General features: G+C 38.2%; 1 protein-coding gene across 2 annotated transcripts in view; it reads right to left on the bottom strand.

The window, feature by feature from the left end:
- ADGRB3 (adhesion G protein-coupled receptor B3) overlaps positions 1-21,022 on the bottom strand; it is an 886,492-nt gene that overhangs the window by 556,434 nt on the left and 309,036 nt on the right. The gene's annotated exons all lie outside the window — the stretch shown is intronic.

Below are 21,022 nucleotides of genomic sequence, written 5' to 3'. Positions count from 1 at the left end.
TTCTCATGATGTACCCTGTATATAAGTTAAATAAGCAGGGTGACAATATATAGCCTTGATGTACTCCTTTCCTTATTTGGAACCAGTCTTTTGTTTCATGTCCAGTTCTAACAGCTGCTTCTTGATCTGCATACAGTTTTCTCAAGAGGCAGATCAGGTGGTCTGGTATTCCCATCTCTTTCAGAATTTTCCACAATTTATTGTGATCCACAGAGTCAAAGGCTTTGGCATAGTCAACAAAGCAGAAATAGATGTTTCTTTGGAACTCTATTGCTTTTTCGATGATCCAGCAGATGTTGGCAATTTGGTTCCTGGTCTCTGGTTGTTGGTCTCTGGTTCCTCTGCCTTTTCTAAAACCAGCTTGAACATCTGGAGGTTCATGGTTCATGTATTGTTTAAGCCTGGCTTGGAGAATTTTGAGCATTACTTTGCTACTTTGTGAGATGAGTGCAATTGTGCAGTAGTTTGAGCGTTCTTTGGCATTGCCTTTCTTTGTGATTGGAATGAAAACTGACCTTTTCCAGTCCCGTGACCACTGTTGAGTTTTCCAAATTTGCTGGCATATTGAGTGCAGCACTTTCACAGCATCATCTTTCAGGATTTGGAATAGCTCCACTGGAATTCCATCACGTCCACTAGCTTTGTTCGTAGTGATGCTTCCTAAGGCCCACTTGACTTTGCAAAGAAGTCTGGCTCTAGGTGAGTGATCACACCATCATGATTATCTGGGTCGTGAAGATCTTTTTTCTATAGTTCTTCTGTGTATTCTTAGCACCTCTTCTTAATATCTTCTGCTTCTGTTAGCGCCATACCATTTCTGTACTTTTTTGTGCTCATCTTTACATGAAATGTTCCCTTGGTATCTCTCATTTTCTTGAAGTGATCTCTAGTCTTTCCCATTCTATTGTTTTCCTCTATTTCTTTGCATTGATCACTGAGGAAGGCTCTCTTCTCTCTCCTTGCTATTTTTTGGAACTCTGCATTCAAATGGGTATATAGTTCCTTTTGTCCTTTGCCTTTCACTTCTTTTCTTTTCACAGCTATTTGTAGGCCTCCTCAGACAACCATTTTGCTTTTTTGCCTTTCTTTTTCTTATGCATGGTCTTGATCACTGCCTCCTGTACAATGCCACAAACCTCTGTCCATAGTTCTTTAGGCACACTCTGTCTATCAGATCTAATCCCTTGAATCTATTTCTCACTTCCACTGTATAATCATTAAGGGATTTGGTTTAGGTCATACCTGAATTGGTCCAGTGGTTTTCCCTAATTTCTTCATTTAAGTCTGAATTTTGCAATAAGCAGTTCATGATCTGAGCCAAGTCAGCTTCCAGTCTTGTTTTTTCTGACTGTACAGCTTCTCCATCTTTGGCTGCAAATGATATAATCAACCTGATTTTGGTATTGACCATCTGATGATGTCCATGTGTAGAGTCATCTCTTGTGTTGTTGGAAGAGGTGTTTGCTATGTGCAGTGTGTTCTCTTGGCAAAATTCTGTTACCCTTTGCCCTGATTCATTCTGTACTCCAAGGTCAAACTTGCTAGTTTCTCCAGGTATCTCTTGACTTCCTACTTTTGTATTCCAGTGCCCTAGGATGAACAGGACATCTTTTTTGGTGTTAGTTCTAGAAGGTCTTCTAGTTCTTCATAGAACCTTTCACCTTCAGTTTCTTCAGCATTAGTAGTTGGGGCATAGACTTGGATTACTGTGATACTGAATGGTTTGCCTTGGAATCAAACAGAGATCATTCTGTCGTTTTGCAGATTGCACCGAAGTATTGCATTTCAGACTCTTTTGCTGACTATGATGGCTACTCCTTTTCTTCTAAAGGCTTCTTGCCCACAGTAGTAGATATAATGGTCATCTGAATTAAATTCGCCCATTCCACTCCGTTTTAGTTCATTGATACCTAAAGTGTCAATGTTCACTCTTGCCATCTCCTGTTCGACCACCTCCAACTTACCTTGACTCATGGACCTAACATTCCAGGTTCCTATGCAATATTGTTCTTTACAGCATCAGACTTTACTTCCATCTTCAGTCACATCCACAACTGGGCTCTGTTCTTGCTTTGACTCAGCCCCTTCCTTCTTTCTGGAGCTATTTCTCCACTCTTCTCCAGTAGCATATTGGGCACCTACTGTCCTGGGGAGTTCATCTTTCCATTTGATAACTTTTTGCCTTTTCATACTGTCCACAGTGTTCTTAAAGAAAGAATACTTAAATGGTTTGCCATTCCCTTCTCCAGTGGACCACATTTTGTCAGAACTCTCCACCATGACCCATCCATCTTGGGTGGCCTTATACAGTGAGGCTCATGGTTTCATTGAGTTAGACAAGGCTGTGATCCAAGTGATCAGTTTGGTTAATTTTCTGTAACTGTGGTTTCCATTCATCTGCCCTTTGATGGATAAGTATAAGAGACTTGTGGAAGCTTCCTGATAGGAGGTACTGGCTGTGGGGGAATCTGGGTCTTGCTCTGATGAGCAGGGCCATGCTCAATAAATCTTTAATCCAATTTTCTGTTGATGGGTGGGGCTGTGTTCCCTTCTTGTAGTTTGGCCTCAGGCCAAACTATGGTAGAGGTAATGGTGGTAATGGCAGCTCCTTCGAAAGGACTTAGACCAGGACTGTTGTATTAAGTACCCCTGACCCCACAGTATCCCACTGTTGACCCACACCTCTGCCACAGACTCCTGGATGCTCACAGGCAAGTCTGGCTCAGTCTCTTGTGGGGTCACTGCTCCTTTCTCCTGGGTCCTGGTGCACACAAGGTTTTGTTTGTGCTTTCCAAGATTCTGCTTCCCCAGTCCTGCACGTGGAGAAGGCAATGGCACCCCACTCCAGTACTCTTGCCTGGAGAATCCCATGGATGGAGGAGCCTGTTGGGCTGCCGTCTATGGGGTCGCACAGAGTCGGACTCGACTTAGCAGCAGCAGCAGCAGTCCTGTAGGACTTCTGTAATCAAATCCCATTGGCCTTCAAAGTCAAATTCCCTGGGGGTTCTCAGTCCCTTTGCCAGATCCCCAGGTTGGGAAATCTGTTGTGGGCCCTAGAACTTTCACAACAGTGTGAGAACTTCTCTGGTACAATTGTTCTTCAGTTTGTGGGTCATCTGCTTGGTCACTCTAAAGTGGGGCTAATGGCAACCTCCTCCAGGAGGACTTAGGCCACACGCCACACCTCCCAGGTCTGCTGCAGCCAGAGCCCCTGTCCCTGTGGCAGGCCACTGCTGACCTGTGCCTCCACAGGAGACACTCAAAGGCAGGTCTGGCTCAGTCTCTTATGGGGTCCCTGGGTCCTGGTGCATACAAGGTTTTGTTGAGCCCTCCAAGTGTCTCTGGTGCGTATGGGGTTTGACTGGATACCTGATTTCACCCCTCCCACAGTCTTGTTGGGGCTTCTCCTTTCTCCCTGGATGAATGTCTGAGCACTAAAGCAAGGTTTACTTTGCATGTGAGGCTTCAGATTATGCAGTTTGGAAAGCTGTAGCCAGCATCCTCATTGGAGAGGGATTTTTTTTTTTTTCTTTAGAAGACAATATGTTTTCAAAGGCTTCTGAGCACTAATACATTCCATTCATTTAATAAACATTAAATTTGCACTTATTATAATCCAGTCAGGACTCTAGACACTGGTGATACACAGACATGAACTTAACAGACAAGAATTTGTTTTTGTGAGAGAAAATTTTATAGTTATTCCTAGTATGAGATACAAGGCTTATAAGTCTTACATAAATATTAAATTTATTAGCCAGTCCTTGGACAGCTTCATTATAAGTGGTCAAAAATACATTAGTCAGATTCATAACTTTTAAAATCATTGTTTCATTCATAAACTGCTGCAGATAAAGGGAATTTAAGTAATATTTCATCCGTATCATTTGATGGAGGATGATTAAGAGATCACTGAGATGAAAACTCGACACAAAAGCCAGGTTACCATGTCCAAAATCATGCTGTGGTCTCCTTGGCTTCTCTTCTATTATCCCAGAGCTTTCTTTCCTTTCAATTTTAATTGATTTTGTTATACATGGATCTAGTCTTTATGTGCACTATGCGAAAATGCTTGTTTCCTCATTCCATTCACTATTGTTATATTATACCTCTTAAATGCTTTTATTTTTGTAAACTACCCAAGAAGACATAAATATAGCTTCATTATAGCATGCCTCTCTATTTTCACGGGGTCATACATTTACATTTATGCAGCCATCAAAGGTTTGCTCTCAGAGGAAGGAGCCATAGACACAGTTTTGATGTCACCTCCCCTCCCCAAAATACTTCACAACTCATAGTTCAGGGAGGGAAAATGTTAGATTTTTTTTGGTCTACTATCTCTCAACATACATCTCTCTTCAACCTGAGTAGTGCTTCTCCTTGTCCAATTTTGCTTGATATTAATACTGTTACTGCTGCTTTGTTAACACCTTTGTCTGCTACATCTTTTTCCATATGTTTTCTACTCTTCAGTATCATTTTGCTTTAAGCATATATCTTACATAAAACATGTATAGCTGTATTTTAAAAATCACATTGATCCTCTTCCTTTTAGTAGGAAATAAAATCATCTTAATTTATCATATTTATCATAATACTGGACTTATTTCTTATATCTTAAATTTTTTACTTAGCAAATTTTCTTGTTTTTTCATTTTCCCCCTATTTAATTCTTTTGGATTGATAGCAATTTTCACTGTAATAGTTTTTATTTAGATATCCTTAAATTATTGGTGTTCACCAATTTTATCACATGTACTTAAATAAAGCTTTAAATCAATATCTATAGTTAATTAGTGTTTGTACTCTTTCCCAAACCAAGACAAGAATTTTAATGTGTCATCCATGCTCCTCTGTCTTGATACTCATGTATCATTATTTTCCATATTCATTTTCAAATTATTGTACATCATTCTTCAATAATTAGACTTGACTATTAGTCTCAACTTAATCTAACTCTCATTAGTCTCAACTTAATCTAACTCTCAGTATCAGTTTCTGTGTTGATTTCCTTTCTTAGATTTGCTTAATTCTGTTCAAGTACCTCTTTTAACAGAGAATGGTCTAACATTGACCCATCTGGCTGTCACATTTGAATGCTGGTTTTACTAGACCTAGAAACTTAAGGTCAAGGATTTTTATCTTAGTTCCTGAGGCAGGGATTGAACCCGGACCCTGGAAGTGAAAAGCACCAAATCCTAACCACTGGAGCACCAGGAATTCCCGAGGTTGAGTATCGCTTTTCCTCAGTGAACACTGACGATAACTTGTACACAGAATGCGGGTATCCATTGTCGCCTGTGAGATGTCTACTGGTAAAATGGCACCCCACTCTAGTACTCTCGCCTGGAGAATTCCATGGACAGAGGAGCCTGGTGGGCTACAGTCCACGGGGTCGCAAAGAGTTGGACACGACTAAGACAGTAACACATACAAGAGAATCTGCTTTTCTTTCTGGAAGTTTCTTTGGAGATTTTTCCTTTTATCATTGGAGTTCTGAAATTTTACCAGTGCATGTCTAGATATGGGTCTTTCTCACTCAGCTTACTTGGAACTCTGTTCCCTTTCCATACAAGGACCAGCCCTTTAACTGAGCATACTCAGCAATTCTCTCTTAAGCCAACTTCCCCTTTTCTTGGTTTCTGTCCATATCTGGTGTGGAGGTTTGAAGGTGCTGCAAGCTGCCCTTTGCTTGCATTCCAGCCTCTCTGTATCCCTTAAGAGCATCCTCTGAGAAAACTGAATCCTGACTTCTGACTATTAAAGTTAAGTGCAAACCATATTACTTTCCATGTCATTCTCTGAAGAATTCTCTCTCCTACTTACATAAACCTTTCAAAAGAGTGTCCTCTGATTCTCCACTCTCCCCTCGTCCAATAATGTCAGGCAATCTGACTTCAAGCCTCCTTCCCTGAATGAAACCGCTTTCTGGAAAGGCAATTGCCTCAGAAACTGTCACATTCATCTTGATTCCTCCAGCATTTGACACCCTCCCACTCTGCCCCATCGCACAACTTTTCCTAAAATGTTCATCCCCCTTGGTTTGCAAAGCTGACGATTTGATTTTATTCCTCCTCCTGACTGCTTTGTTTCCTTCACTGCCTTAGTGAATCTTCATCCTCTAAAGCTAAGTCTTCCCCTCAACATTCTCTCCTTGAGAAATTCCACCCATTCCTACAGACTCTGGTATCACTTTTGGAAAAACAACCATCAGTCTCCCACTCCTGTAGGCTGATCTACATCTTGAGGCCACCCACACTATAGTGCCTCCTAGTTATAGTGATACAGTTAGGATATATGAAAACAAGCTTATTACCACCTTGGTGAGAGCTGGTCCTAGACATGCATTCCAAATTTATTTTTAAATAAACGTATGGTGCTCAGGATAAATCATTCATGAATAAATAAAGAGCAAAATAAAATAAAAGTTGACTAGAAATAATGCAGAAAATTTTCTTAGAGTTATCAAAAATTTCTTGATGAACCAGTTTGATTACGTAAAGATAAGCCCTAAGGTGAAATCTGGAAAACTGACAGTGATAAAAGAGAGAGATTAGTTTGCATATTAACAAGTAATAATTTGAACTTTACTGAGGCTCCCAGGGAGACAAGGTGAGGCTTCCTGAGTAAAACAGAGGAAGGAGGTGAGGTTAAAAAGAGGATTAAAGAGTAAGGGGAGAACCATCCAGAAAATGCTTGAAAACTGAGACCGCAGGAGGAAACTGTGAGATTCCACATGGAAATAATATCAGAAGCAATTTTAATAACAGTGATATTTAAGTATAAAGGTATATACTGTGAAATAAAATCCTTCTACACTACAACTAACTTTTATTAAAAGCATATACCTTATATTTGTAATATTTAAAAAGAGGTGTTACAGAAATTAAAGATTGATTTCACACTGAGGTTGGCAAGGGGCAGAATAAAGAACAGCCCCACCTACAAAATACAAAGCAATGGCCTAAATACATCTAAGATTGAACAGGCAGGAACACACATAACCCCTCCCTCAAAACATCCCTCGGGATATCGAGAGTATAATAAATTTATAGCTGCAAATTAGGCAGAAGATCAAGCCACGTGTTTGCTTAAAAATTACACTAAAGCTAGCATTTGAAAGGATGGAGAATTTGGAAACATATTGATGGTAACTTTAGGATTACAACCTGACATTCTTATATTGGGCTCTTATATATGGCTCATGCTATAATATCCATTATACACAGTCTCTCAGCTGATTTTGTACTTTCTGTACCAAATGCAAACACCACCCTGATATAGAAGGGAATCTAAAGTTATTTACTAGTCATTGCTGGGTTCTACTGAACTGGTGGCTAAGTGGCCAAGTGGCCAAGGATTGGCAAAGGGAATTAAGGATGGCATCTCTTATGTGCTAAATTCTTTCTGATTTTGGTTTTGGGCTTTTTCTTCTTCCCTGACCCCAACCTTCACAGAGCACAATAGTTCTGATTAGCTAATTATTGCAAACTGCTCCAACAAGACTTAAGTGGGAGATGTAATTAAAATTTTGCTTCTCAGAAGGAAAAACAATGTCATCTTAGTGCTGTAGCTTTAAGTTTTTAAATGTTTTCCAATTAATTATAATATCTCTTCAAATCTATGTATTATATAAGTTATTATTCCTTTGCCAGAAGTCTATATCAGGATATGTCTTCTAGGCTGGCATACACCTGGCGTAACAAGTTATTTTAAAGTGAATATACTGGGGTTTTTGATGACTAAAGTCTGATGAGTCAACATTGTAAAATAGCTGTGCCAAATCTCAATTTAAACTTTTGTTGCATTTTTTAAAGTATAGAATTCAGAACTTTTGGTCCACTTTATATTCAGATGTGGCCATTAGTGTTTTTAAAAGGGAAATACTGGTAAAGTATAATATGTGGAAAGAATAGTGCTCAGAGTGTCAAAAAACAGTGAGAATTTTCTCAAAAATTATAGTCTCATTTTGGAAATAAATTTTGAGTGCCTAATGGATAAGGTGCTTTAGAGAACTAATGGATAAGGTGCTTTAGAGAAGAGAAACCATCTAACTTCACTATAGAACTATAGGGCTCCAAATGTGATAAAAATAGATTCTTATAATAATTAAAAAAAAAAACTGTGTATACTTAACTTGGGAAAAAATTCAGGAAGAAACAGTGATTTTCTTTGAATATTTGTAAATCCATGTGCAGAAGGATTAAAAATAAGTGAACAAATAAGAAAGAATACAGGGGAAAGGGTCAAATCCATAGGAAGAATTTTCTGACAACTCAGAGTCCATAAAAAGGAGTGAGTGTCCACATGAAGTACCAAAGTGTTGACTAGCAGAGGAGCTTAACTAGTGGTGTGACTAGTCAGTTCTCTACAGGAATGTATCTCTGATTCCTAGAATCTATGATTCTCCCCATTCCGCAACAAGATGCCCATCAGCAGATGAATGGATAAGAAAGCTGTGGTACATATACACAATGGAGTATTACTCAGCCATTAAAAAGAATACATTTGAATCAGTTCTAATGAGGTGGATGAAACTGGAGCCTATTATACAGAGTGAAGTAAGCCAGAAGGAAAAACACCAATACAGTATACTAACGCATATATATGGAATTTAGAAAGATGGTAACGATAACCCTGTATACGAGACAGCAAAAGAGACACTGATGTATAGAACAGTCTTATGGACTCTGTGGGAGAGGGAGAGGGTAGGAAGATTTGGGAGAATGGCATTGAAACATGTGAAACGTCATGTATTCTGTCAATTTTTCAACTGTCCTGTGTCCATCCAAACCATGTTCCAAACTTGTCAAGGTCTCTTGAGCGCCACCATCACCACACAGGTACACATCCGACTAGCTTCTCGCACTGGGACCATTGCAATGACTGTCTAACTGCCTCTTCTCCACCGCCACTTCTGCTCACCATGCAGTCTCCTCATGGCAGAAAGGCAGACCTTTTAAAAGGTAAAACAGATAATGTAAACCTCCTCTCTAAGTTCATTTCATATCTTTCCAACTCTTAGAATAATATCTAAACTCCTTACTCTGGGTCTTACTAATAGGCCTGTGTAATCTGCCCAGCCTACATCTCAAAAAACCATCTCACATTCTTCTCCCTATGATTAACCATGTTCCAGCCATATTGACCTTTTATTGCCTAAAACATATACTGATTTCTTTAATTGGGAAACTTTTCTGATCTTTTCATGGTTGTTTCATTCTTGTCATTCTTCAGTTCAGTTCAGTCACTCAGTCGTGTCCAACTCTTTGCAAACCCATGGACTGCAGCATGCCAGGCTTCCCTGTCCATCACAAACTCCGAGAGCTTGTTCAAACTCATGTCCATGGAGTCGATGATGCCACTCAACCATCTCATCCTCTGTCACCCTCTTCTCCTCCTGCCTTCAACCTTTTCCAGCATCAGGATCTTTTTCAGTGAGTCAGTTCTTCACATCAGGTGGCCAAAGTTTTGGAGTTTCAGCTTTAGCATCAGTCCTTCCAATGAATATTCAGGACTGATTTCCTTTAGAATGGACTGGTTGGATCTCCTTGCAGTCCAAGGGACTCTCAAGAGTCTTCTCTAACACCACACTTCAAAAGCGTCAATTATTTGGCACTCAGTTTTCTTTATAGTCCAATTCTCATCATCCATACATGACTACTGGAAAACCATAGCTTTGACTAGATGGACCTTTGTCAGCAAAGTAATGCCTCTGCTTTTTAATATGCTGTCTAGATTCATCATAGCTTTTCTTCCAAGGAGCAAGCATCTCTTAATTTCATGGCTTAATTTCATCTGCAGTGATTTTGGAGACCAAAAAAAAACAAAGTCTGTCACTATTACCATAGTTTCCCCATCTATTTACCATGAAGTGATAGGACTGGATGCCAAGATCTTCATTTTTTGAATGTTGAGTTTTTAAGTCAGCTTTTTCACTCTCCTCTTTCATTTTCATTAAGAGGCTTTTTAGTTCTTCTTCGCTTTCTGCCATAAGAGTGGCGTCCTGTGCATATCTGAGGTTATTGATATTTCTTCCAGCAATCTTGATTCCATTTTGTGCTTCATCCAGCCCAGCATTTCACATGATATATTCTGCATATAAGTTAAATAAACAGGGTGACAATATACAGCCTTGACATACTCCTTTCCCGATTTGGAACCAGTCTGTTTTTCCATGTCCAGTTCTAACTTCTTTTTCTAACCTCCAGTTCTAATTGTTGCTTCTTGACTGGCATACAGATTTCTCAGGAGGCAGGTCAGGTGGTCTGATATTCCAGTCTCTTGAAGAATTTTCCACAGTGTGTTATGATCCATACAATAAAGGCTTTGTCATAGTCAGTAAGTCAGTAGTAGATGTTTTTCTGAAATTCTCTCACTTTTTCAATGATCCAACTGATGTTGGCAATCTGATCTCTGGTTCCTCTACCTTTTCCAAATCCAGCTTAACATCTGGAAGTTCATGGTTCACACATTGTTGAAGCCTGGCTTGGAAAACTTTGAGCATCACTTTGCTAGCGTGTGAGATGAGTGCAATTGTGCAGTAGAGTCATACAGAATAGTAGAATGTTTGAACATTCTTTGGCACTGCCTTTGTTTGTGATTGGAATGAAAACTGACCTTTTCCAGTTTGTAATTCTTAGTTAAAATCTCACCATTTTCCAAGAGGTTCTCCTTGATCACCAAATACAAATACAGTCATTCTCTAAGACCTGATTTTAATTCTTCACTGAACTTATCATTATCTGTATTGTGTTTGTTTCTGTTTTGTTTAATAACTGTATCCAACAATCCACTAAAATGTGAGCTTCATAAGACTAGGAGTCTTTTCTGTCTTGTCCATCACTGTATCATGTGCCTTGTAAGTGACTGCAAAGTATGTTGCAATGTTGACAGAGAGGAAAAACAGAGAAAGGAGAGAAAGCTATTATTATTGAGTATCATGATCTTAATCTTACTGCGCTCTGGGTGACATCCTCTAAATCTATTTTCTGTTATGTTGCTCTGTATTTCTTCTTTATTATTTCTATTCTTTTAGAAAAATCACTTTAAACATATCTGTTTTGTGGCCTATTTAAAGATTTTGCTTGTGTGTTTTCTCATTCAGAGTGTGCTCCTTGCATTACATCTGCTGATTCTCCTGCATGGTTTTTGCTTTCTCCTGTATTTTATTTTGTATGATTCTGTGTTATTTCTACTGAGGGCTCATCTTGCACAGCACTTTCCCCCTCCATGAAACTCATATAATCCTCACTGTAAAAATATCCTTCACAGCCATAAATTTCTTGGCTGTAGGTTGATATATCACAAAACCATGCATCATATACTTGCATGGCCTGTGCTAGTGTTTGCTTCTTTTGTTGGGGTGGAGGTACCTTTTTTCTTCCCACCAAGGCTCTTGAGGAAGGCAAGCTTCTTTCTCACTCTTTCCTGCAGCTATTGAATAAAATTTCTCTAAACTCCCTTTGATAGAAAAGGGAATTCAGTGAGGCCTCCAGCTTTACACAGTTGTTTTTTTTTTCCCCGAGCCTATGCTGGCTGAGCATACTCTCCTCTCCATGCAGCAACATTGAAGTCATAAATTCTTAACCATCTAGAGCTTATAATGACCCAAAACACTCAAAAGCGCCAACTGACCCTATACCTCACTTTTGTCTTTTTATTATTGCTGCTGTATTTTATGGATACCTATATATATATATATATATATATATATATATATATATTTTTTTTTTTTTCAGGATGGCTCATGTTTGTTATCCCACATTTATTCAGCATTTCTATGAGTTTTCATTAGGGCTGGGGTCCATCCACATCAGATCATTCTGCCATATTGTTCAAATTCTTTCCAACAAGTTAGCTACTCTATTTAAGTGCTATCATGAGTTAAGTTCTAGTTCCCTTTTAGATATTGAAATGATGAAGTATCAAGAGATTACTTGACTTGTCCATCATTATACAGTTGAAGGTGTTTGGGGTCTGGGATTAAAAAAGTCACATATAATCGATGACCACAGCAGGCTCTCAAGTATAAGGCCATATAGTTAATATAAACCCTTTCTAACTTAAAATTAATTTGATATCCTTGCACTTTGAATGGCTTATTTTCCTAAGTTGGAATATGTGGTTTCATGGTGTTAATCATGGTGGAATACATAATCAGGCTAATGTTTGCTCAGAGCTTTTATAATCTCAGCTGCAGATCCCTTCCAATTGCTTTGTGGATTTTCCATGATACACCATGGGAAGGAAAATATGTCAAATTAACAGTTTCACTTTGTGAATTAATATTAAGATGCCTCCCCAAAAGTGTAATCTTATAGTGTCATTAACATGTTTGGATAATGGAAATATTTTAATAGTAAGTAACATATCATACTGCTCCTTTCCTAAAATTTTCACCCTTCACAATATTAGTCATTTTAATTTGTGTCTAACAAAATTTTCTTTTTTAAGTATGAATAAAGAGAAGCATTTATATTTTCAATGAAGAATTTAGAAGTGTGAGTACTAGGCCACATTAGATTCACTCTGGAAGAGGCACATTAAAAAATGAGAGGAATTTATATATTCAATCTTTAAGTTACTGAGAGTGGAAAGGCTTTAGTTTTGGTTCCTCTACAGACTGTAAAGTTTTTCTGACTCCAATTTTAATACAAGAATTAAATTCTCACAACAGTACTCAATTCTTCTTAGTAAATGGCTGAGAAAGAACTGAACTCTTTTACCAGACAAGCAATCTGTTAATCACTTGTAAAGGTCAGGACTGAGCCACACAAGAACTTGATTTTTCACTTGTGACAATGCTCTATGTTCTTTTCATACCCTATGGTTTCAGAGAACCAGAATTTCCCACTACCTCAAAACACTAGGTTAACCTCAAAAACAAGTCTGAAAAAAATATTCTTTCAGACATTAAAAAACATGAAACATGAACAACTACCAAATGATGTTTGACATTTAAGAATGACCTTTGTGCAGCAAATAAAGCCATTTTCCAAAAAGCCAACATTCAAACATTCCCAGAAACACATTTGCAAATGAAAAGACATCACCAGCTAAAAAAGTAATTACTAGCCATAAACCTTTTTTTTTTTTTTTTTTGCAAACACCATTGAAATTAGTGAAGTTAAATCCTCAGATTAAGTAGAAATTCTCCATCAATTCTCATGCCACTTTTGTAACACTGCTGAATTAGGTTTGGAAACTTCACTGAATCAACATAAACCACCTTCTCTTGCAGCCTCCTCTGAAGATGGAGAACACGTTTTGCTGGTATCCAGAGAATCTCAGTGAATTTACTGCCTTACAGATTTAAAGTAGCTTCATGGTTGACTGTCTTGACCACAGGTTTTGAGGTCAAAATCTCCTACTGCTTCCATAAAAGGTAATCTTCAGGCTTCCTGGAACAGATTGTCTGGAAAACTGTAGACAGAAGCATTTTGGTCCTACCCTAAGACCAGCCAGTAAGTGATATCAATAAATACATTAACACAGTTACCATAAAATGATTATATGAAATTAACTTCAGAGTCCACATACATGTGTCAATGTTTTCTTTCTCTGGTGCTTAAATGAGGATACCTACATTTCTTTGGCATTTACTATGTCACTACCCTTTGGTGGAAAGATGGAATTTGTTACCTCTTTTATATTTAAGAATTATGACCCCCTCACCCATGTAGAGATGAGAAATCAAATGATAATGTAATAGTATCACTTGCACTATACAGAGTGGTCATTCAAAATCAGGTGTGACTATGTTCAAAGCCTGTGTTTTTTTCTCTAAAGTATTAAACTAAAACAGAGGGCACAGTATCCATCCCCTGAGTAAAAGCAATTCAAGTTCATTATGATAAAGATGTCAGAAAAAATATTATGTTTATCCCTATTCCACCACCAAAAAATTCTTACCACCATTATTTCCAAATTTTAAATGCTCTTTTGGGGAGAGGCATGTGTAATAAGATGGTATGAGGTTTTCTTGAGAACTTGTACCAGAGGCAAATTAACAGTGCAAAGATTTCACTGTTGAGAATACATTCACTGAATTAAAATCTCCAATATCTCCCACAGACACAAGGACAGATTTACAATTGAAAGTCATCCCAAGGTAAGAGTATTGACAATTTTTTTTTTCCAAAAGGAGAAAAAGAGGCCTCTGGAGAGTCACTAATAAATTTAGGGGTGACTGAAACCTCTCCTGATTGGACATTCACTTAAATCATCAGGCTCTCTTATCAGCTGGGTGCTCTCAGATAAAGAGGAGGAAGTACCAGTGGAAGATGCTTCTAGAGACCACATCAACCACAAATGCAGAGTGTATTAGATTTTGCAGCTGAAGGAGGGGAATGAGGATCTGGATAACCTCAGGGTTTAAGGATAAGATTTAGAAGGAATGGAAATGGTACAGTCAGCAATCAGGAAGTCACAACACGGAAGTACTTCTGAGAATTTTATGACTTCACTTTGAGCTTAAGGTGAGAGTGAAACTTCTTAGTGGAAATGCTAGCAGATGAACTAAGGAAGTCAATATGAGGATATAGGTTTATTGACTTTTTGCTGTGATAAAGGTTGGGTGAGGTCTACAAAGCAAAGAAGGACCAGAAGCTGCTTTTGGAGAGAACCCACATTGGGGTTTGGAAGAGGAAAGTGGAACATTGAAATAAGATTATGAGAAACAGCGAAAGGAGACAGAACTTAAGAGGGTGTTTCATCCAGGGAAGCCCAGCCTTCAATTAATGAAAGGGAGTTGAGAAGGTTACTGGATTTGAATATTAGATAATCACTGGTGATCTTTAAGAATCAAATAATTTCCAAAAAAGGTAAAAGAAAAATAACTTGATAAGAAACAGAAATATTAGAATTGAATACTGATCAATAATAGAAACTCAATCTCTTTTTGTGATTCTAATGAATGCAGTGAATAAATAAAATATGAATAAATTAAAAGGGGAAGAGATAACTAACATTGGTTTTAATATTAAGGAGACTATGATATTTGTAAATATTAACATTACAATTTCATTGAAATTAATAATTTTCAGAAAAATTTAGCAATGTTAATTCAAGAAGCAGGAAAAATGTTTAATTGTCCAATAAACAAGGAGGACAGAAAATGTTGTTAAAGGACTATATGCCAATAAGGACCAGCTTCATATACAATGGGAAGAGGTAGCTTTTAAATTTTTATAACGAAATTATTTCCTAATATAGACAAAATGTTACAGAACTTGCAAAACATTTAAAACTATCTAATTTGTTTTATAAAGTTAGGGTAACAAAGGTAGTAACATATAACAAATATGGTTAAAAATAAAAAGTGTGAAGCAAAATAATTTATGTGAAAACCCTAAATAAAACACTAGGATGAAATTAATGGTACATGAGTGGAAAAATCTCTCATAACTGGGTAGGGTCCATTTGAAGAATTAATTATGCATCAATGTTGGAAAACATTTGAGAAAACGTATAACTGAAACAGATCTAGAAAAGCCTAAAATTCATCAACTTCTTGTAATTAAAATTCTTTTAAAACTAGTATAAAACAAAGACTGTTGCCCACCCTCCAGTTCTCCAATGATCAAGTCATTAGCCAAGGCAGTTGGCTAATGTCACCAAGGCAGTGACACAGTGCACCTGGAAAGGAATTCAGGATAAAAAACAGATGAGGTTCTCTGTACTTTGAAAAAACAGACCCCTAGATAGTTAGGATGTATTTCTCAGGAAAAAAATCAGGTGAGCCCTAGGCTTGCATCTTCTGATACCTAGAGGAGCACTGAAACTATTAACTGAGATACCTGTTACTCATGGCCAGCAGTCGGAGAAGGCGATGGCACCCCACTCCAGTCCTCTTGCCTGGAAAATCCCATGGACAGAGGAGCCTGGTGGGCTGCAGTCCATGGGATCACTAAGGGTCAGACACGACTGAGCGACTTCACTTTCGCTTTTCACTTTCATTCTTCACTTTTATGCATTGGAGAAGGAAATGGCAACCCATTCCAGTGTTCTTGCCTGGAAAATCCCAGGGACTGGGGAGCCTGGTGGGCTGCCGTCTATGGGGGTCGCACAGAGTCAGACACGACTGAAGCAACTCAGCAGCAGCATCAGCAGCATGGCCAGCACTAATCCTTCCCTGTGATGTATGCTTGGCTTCACGTGCCTTCTTCTCCAAGATCATATAGACACTGGTCTCTCCCCTTAGCTCTGGAGGAACAGCTCCTCTAAGTTATTGACCAGCTGTCTCCCAGGCTATAGTCCTCAGTAAGGTCCCTGAATAGAACTAAAGCTCACAGCTCTCACATAGTGTGGTTTTGTTTTGTTGTGCTATTTCAGTCAAAACTGAGAGTCTTCAGATAAGGAAAAATAACTAAAAAAACATCAAGTCAATTGTTCCGTCATACTTAGAAATGAGACTCTAGAGACACCCTCATAAGTAAAAAGCACAAAACAAGGATGCTTATAATAACAATGACTACTTTGCATTCAGTTCAGTTTAATCGCTCAGTTGTGTCCGACTCTTTCCGACCCCATGAAAGGCAGTACCCCAGGCCTCCCTGTCCATCACCAACTCCCAGAGTTCACCCAAACCTATGTCCATCGAGTCGGTGATGCCATCTAACCATCTCATCCTCTGTTGTCCCCTTTTCCTCCTGCCCTCAACCTTTCCCAGCATCAGGGTCTTTTCAAATGAGTCAGCTCTTCGCATCAGGTGGCCAAAGTGTTGGAGTTCCAGCTTCAACATCAGTCCTTCCAATGAACACCCAGGACTAATCTCCTTTAGAATGGACTGGTTGGATCTCCTTGTGGTCTAAGAGTCTTCTCCAACACCACAGTTCAAAAGCGTCAATTCTTCAGCGCTCAGCTTTCTTCACAGTCCAACTCTCACATCCATACATGACCACAGGGAAAACCACAGCCTTGACTTGACAGACCTTTGTTGGCCAAGTAATGTCTCTGCTTTTTTGCACTGGTTTGGAAGTATTAATAGAATCAGCACAACTAGACTCAAAACATTTATACACCACAAAATAATGGGAAAAAAAACTGTCTTTATTTGCAGACAAAATTCTTTACCTAGAAAGACCAATTTTAAAACTAGTAGAATTAATAAGATTTCATTATGTCTGCATATGTGATAAAAATATCCAAAATAATAAATAGCCTTACTACAATAAAAATAATAAAGTAGAAATATTTTTTAAAATATACTAAAAATAAATTATAACCCAAGTAGTTAATTTAACAATAAATATGCAGAGGCTATCTGAAACAAAACTACAAACGTCAATCAGAATTATAGAGTGTGCTAGACATAGTGCTTCATAGTATGATAATATGACATATTTATTCCTTACAATTACCCTCTGTATATTATTCCTGAGAGGCTTATAAAGATGAATAGACATGCCTAATATCTCAGAGTTAAGTGGAAGGATGAAGAGAATGGAGGTAAGAAAAAGGGAGGAAAAAGATAAAGTGGAGATTACAAAGGCAAATATACATGGACATAATAGATTTTATTGTAAAAGACTTTCTGAACACAATATTTTGTTTATCATAAACATAATCAATATAACCTAAGGTTTGGCAACAAACCAGTGAACATAATTGTGGTGCTATTATATGAATACACAATTAACAGACAAAAAATGATAATAACTAATACACATGCTGACTCCATTAGCAACCTAGATACAATAAACTGTAAGAACAAAAAGTTATTTTAATGTATTAGATTAGCAAAAATTAAATGTTAGACAATCCTTTTAAAAGCTCATTTCACAAAATGAGCACTCAAAGAATGCTATTGGAATCCAAATTATTTCTACCTTTGTCTTTAGCAATGTGGCAATTTTTATCAGGAACATTAATACTGTCAATATTGTGTATTGACTGGGAAATCCCATTTTTCTGAATATACCTGATCAAAAATATTGGAGATGTTGTCAAACATTATGATCAAATTTTTGTTAATTTCTAAAACTGAGCAATTAGAAACTAAGGAATTAGTAATTAATGAAATTAATGTAGCAAGTAAAAACTATTTCCAAGAAATTTTAGTGGCAAAGGAAAATGATCTTGCTATATTTATAAGCACAGTACAAAAACAAACAAACAAAAAACTTAAACAAAAAACCCCAAGGACAAAAATATGCCTATATCTACTCTGTGACATTATAAACAATTTTTGTGTATCTTCATAATCAACTGTCTTTTCCAAGTGATCCACAATGACTGTATGTTATTTCTAAAAGTCAGGAAGAGAGCATTTGAAAAAAATTTGCTTTCAGCACAATTTCTCTAGAATATACAGAGGAAAACTAAATTCATGTATTTAAGGAGGGTAGGTAGGGAGAAAATGGAGACTGGTCAAGTTTGTGCCTTCTATAACCGTGAAAAGAAAGGAAGAAATTGGGACAACAGCCAGAGGAAAGAATAGAGTCTGAATATTTGGGAAACTTTTTAACCTAATTTATAAAACTCATTTCCAGATTGAAGACAATCAAAGAACTGCTGTGAAGCCAGGAGCCACGGGGAGGCTCTCCATCCCTCTCTGAGCTGAGCAGTGATGACGTGGGGGATGGAGGTCATGGACCAGCCTGCAGCAGGTGTCTCTGAAGTGGGACACCTGTAATTATTTGCTTGACCAGCCAAGCAGAACAAGAAGCCTGCTGGAGGCCTCACTGCTTAGTGATTAAAAGAGATCACAGCATATTTTGCTACAAACGTATCCATTCCCAAGTAGCCTTACAGCTTAAGTCCATAATAAAGGAAGTGTTTTTGCTCAATCCTTATGGACAGTAAATTATGAGATCTCATGGAGTAAGAAACAGGATGAACTTATTCATTATTCTTAATGTCAAAGTCTTGGGAAGAGGCTTTGTGGAGTTTAGGTCAGCTGTCAGAAAGGGTAAGAGTAGCATTAATAACACAAGCTTAAGGACTAACAACGGAGAAGGCGATGGCAACCCACCCCAGTACTCTTGCCTGGAAAATCCCACAGACGGAGGAGCCTAGTAGGCTGCAGTCCATGGGGTTGCTAAGAGTCGGACACGACTGAGCGACTTCACTTTCACTTTTCACCTTCATGCATTGGAGAAGGAAATGGCAACCCACTCCAGTGTTCTTGCCTGGAGAATCCCAGGGACGGGGGAGCCTGGTGGACTGCCGTCTATGGGGTCGCACAGAGTCAGACACGACTGAAGTGACTTAGCAGCAAGGACTAACAAGGGTTTCCCTGGTGGTTCAGCAGTAAAGAATCTGCCTGCAATGCAGGAGACACAGGAAACACAGGTTCGATTGCTGGTTCAGATAGATCCCCTGGAGGAGGGCAAGGCAACCCACTTCAGTGTTCTTGCCAGGAAAATCTTACAGACAGAGGAGCCTCACAAGGTACAGTTCACAGGGTCACAGAGTCAGACAAAACTGAAGCGACTGAGCACACAAGGACTAGTAAGAGGGGCCCTTATTAGTATCCTAAATCATATGCTGTCCACTTTTAGGAATGGAGCTCTAAAAACACAACATGGCATGGACCTATTATTTGGGACTATTACTAAAGATATAATTATAAAGTATAATGATGCAGTACACTGGCCAGATTTTAATAACTAAGATATAGGAAACAGCAACAACAACCTAAACATACATTCTTCTTCATTACACTGTCAACCAGTATGAGCTAAAGTTGGCAGCTACACACCGTGGTCATGTCCCTCTTCACAAATGGAGCAAAATTCAATTCTCATGTAACATCAACAATGTGATAAACATGCCTTACTTTAAACTAGAAGAAAAGAAAGATCTACGTTCTTAAGTGTCCTAACATCACTGAAGCGATGGAAATCACAACACTTCATCAGGTTGTAGGCTTGAAGAAGAGATGACTCTGAGGACTACTTTCAGTATTTGAAAGAGAATTGTGAGAGAAATGGACAAAACAGAAAATCACAACAGAGGGGTTTTGGACACCCATGGTTGGAAGTTTTTCCATGAAAACATCCTAAATGTCCATCAGTAAGCAAGGGTGAAATTAGGATTCAGCTAAAATACAGACTATTCTGCAAGCCATGAACCATTTAGTAGATGCATGTGTATGGACTTGGAAGGACCTCCAAAGTACACTGTGAAGTGAATAGTGTCAGATAATTTGCACCTGATTCCATTTATTCAAAACTTCACTAAAACCTGAGTGCACTCGTGTGTGTGCTTGTGAGCACGTATAAATGTCTCTAAAGAATCACACCAACTGTTACATTGGTGACTTCTTTGTATCGAGATCAGATGGAGAAATATCAAGGTATGTGATCAATATATTCTTGTACTGTTGGGGTTTTTACAATAAATGTTACAATAAAAATTTTACAAAAAAAATACTAATATTCAATGATTCACTAGGATAATAGCATTTAAAAACTGTCACTGAACAGCTTTTGAAAAACAGTCCACGGATTACGTAAAAAAAGGTCAAGTACAGGAAAACTCAGAAAGGTTCTAATCTTTGTAAATCTGCATAAAAGAATGGGACATTGAGCACCTCACAGGCAATTAATTGTAAGCTGGAGGTGGCTCTGGACTGTAGGTACATACAGGAAACATCTAAAAGCTGAGCTTTAGGGAACTTAACTGAAGAGGGAGGTTCTCAGACAAGGAGGCCATGGTGCAGATTCACTCTTCATTTCTACATCACTCCCCTCATTTCACCAATGATGTGGGTATTTCTTTCCAGTGAGACCAACTCATTTCTCCAGTGAAAGTAGAAAGAAATTCTGGTTCCACTGAGCCCTGTGTCACTTCCACAGACGTGGTTACACACATTATTTTGTTTCTAGCATAGGTGTACTTATATGGACATCCTCACACAGTTCTTTGCAAAATATGATTTTCAAAATGAATATTTTCATGCCTATTTTGGCACTTTTAAAACATTTTTAGTGGAGTACAGTTGACTACAATATTCTGATAATTTCAAATTACAGCAAAGTGAATCAAACATACACATATAGCCACTCTTTTT

Source organism: Bos taurus, chromosome 9, assembly GCF_002263795.3.
Source record: "Bos taurus isolate L1 Dominette 01449 registration number 42190680 breed Hereford chromosome 9, ARS-UCD2.0, whole genome shotgun sequence".
NCBI classification, from domain to species: domain Eukaryota; kingdom Metazoa; phylum Chordata; class Mammalia; order Artiodactyla; family Bovidae; genus Bos; species Bos taurus.
This window is presented reverse-complemented; position numbering and strand designations above follow the sequence as displayed.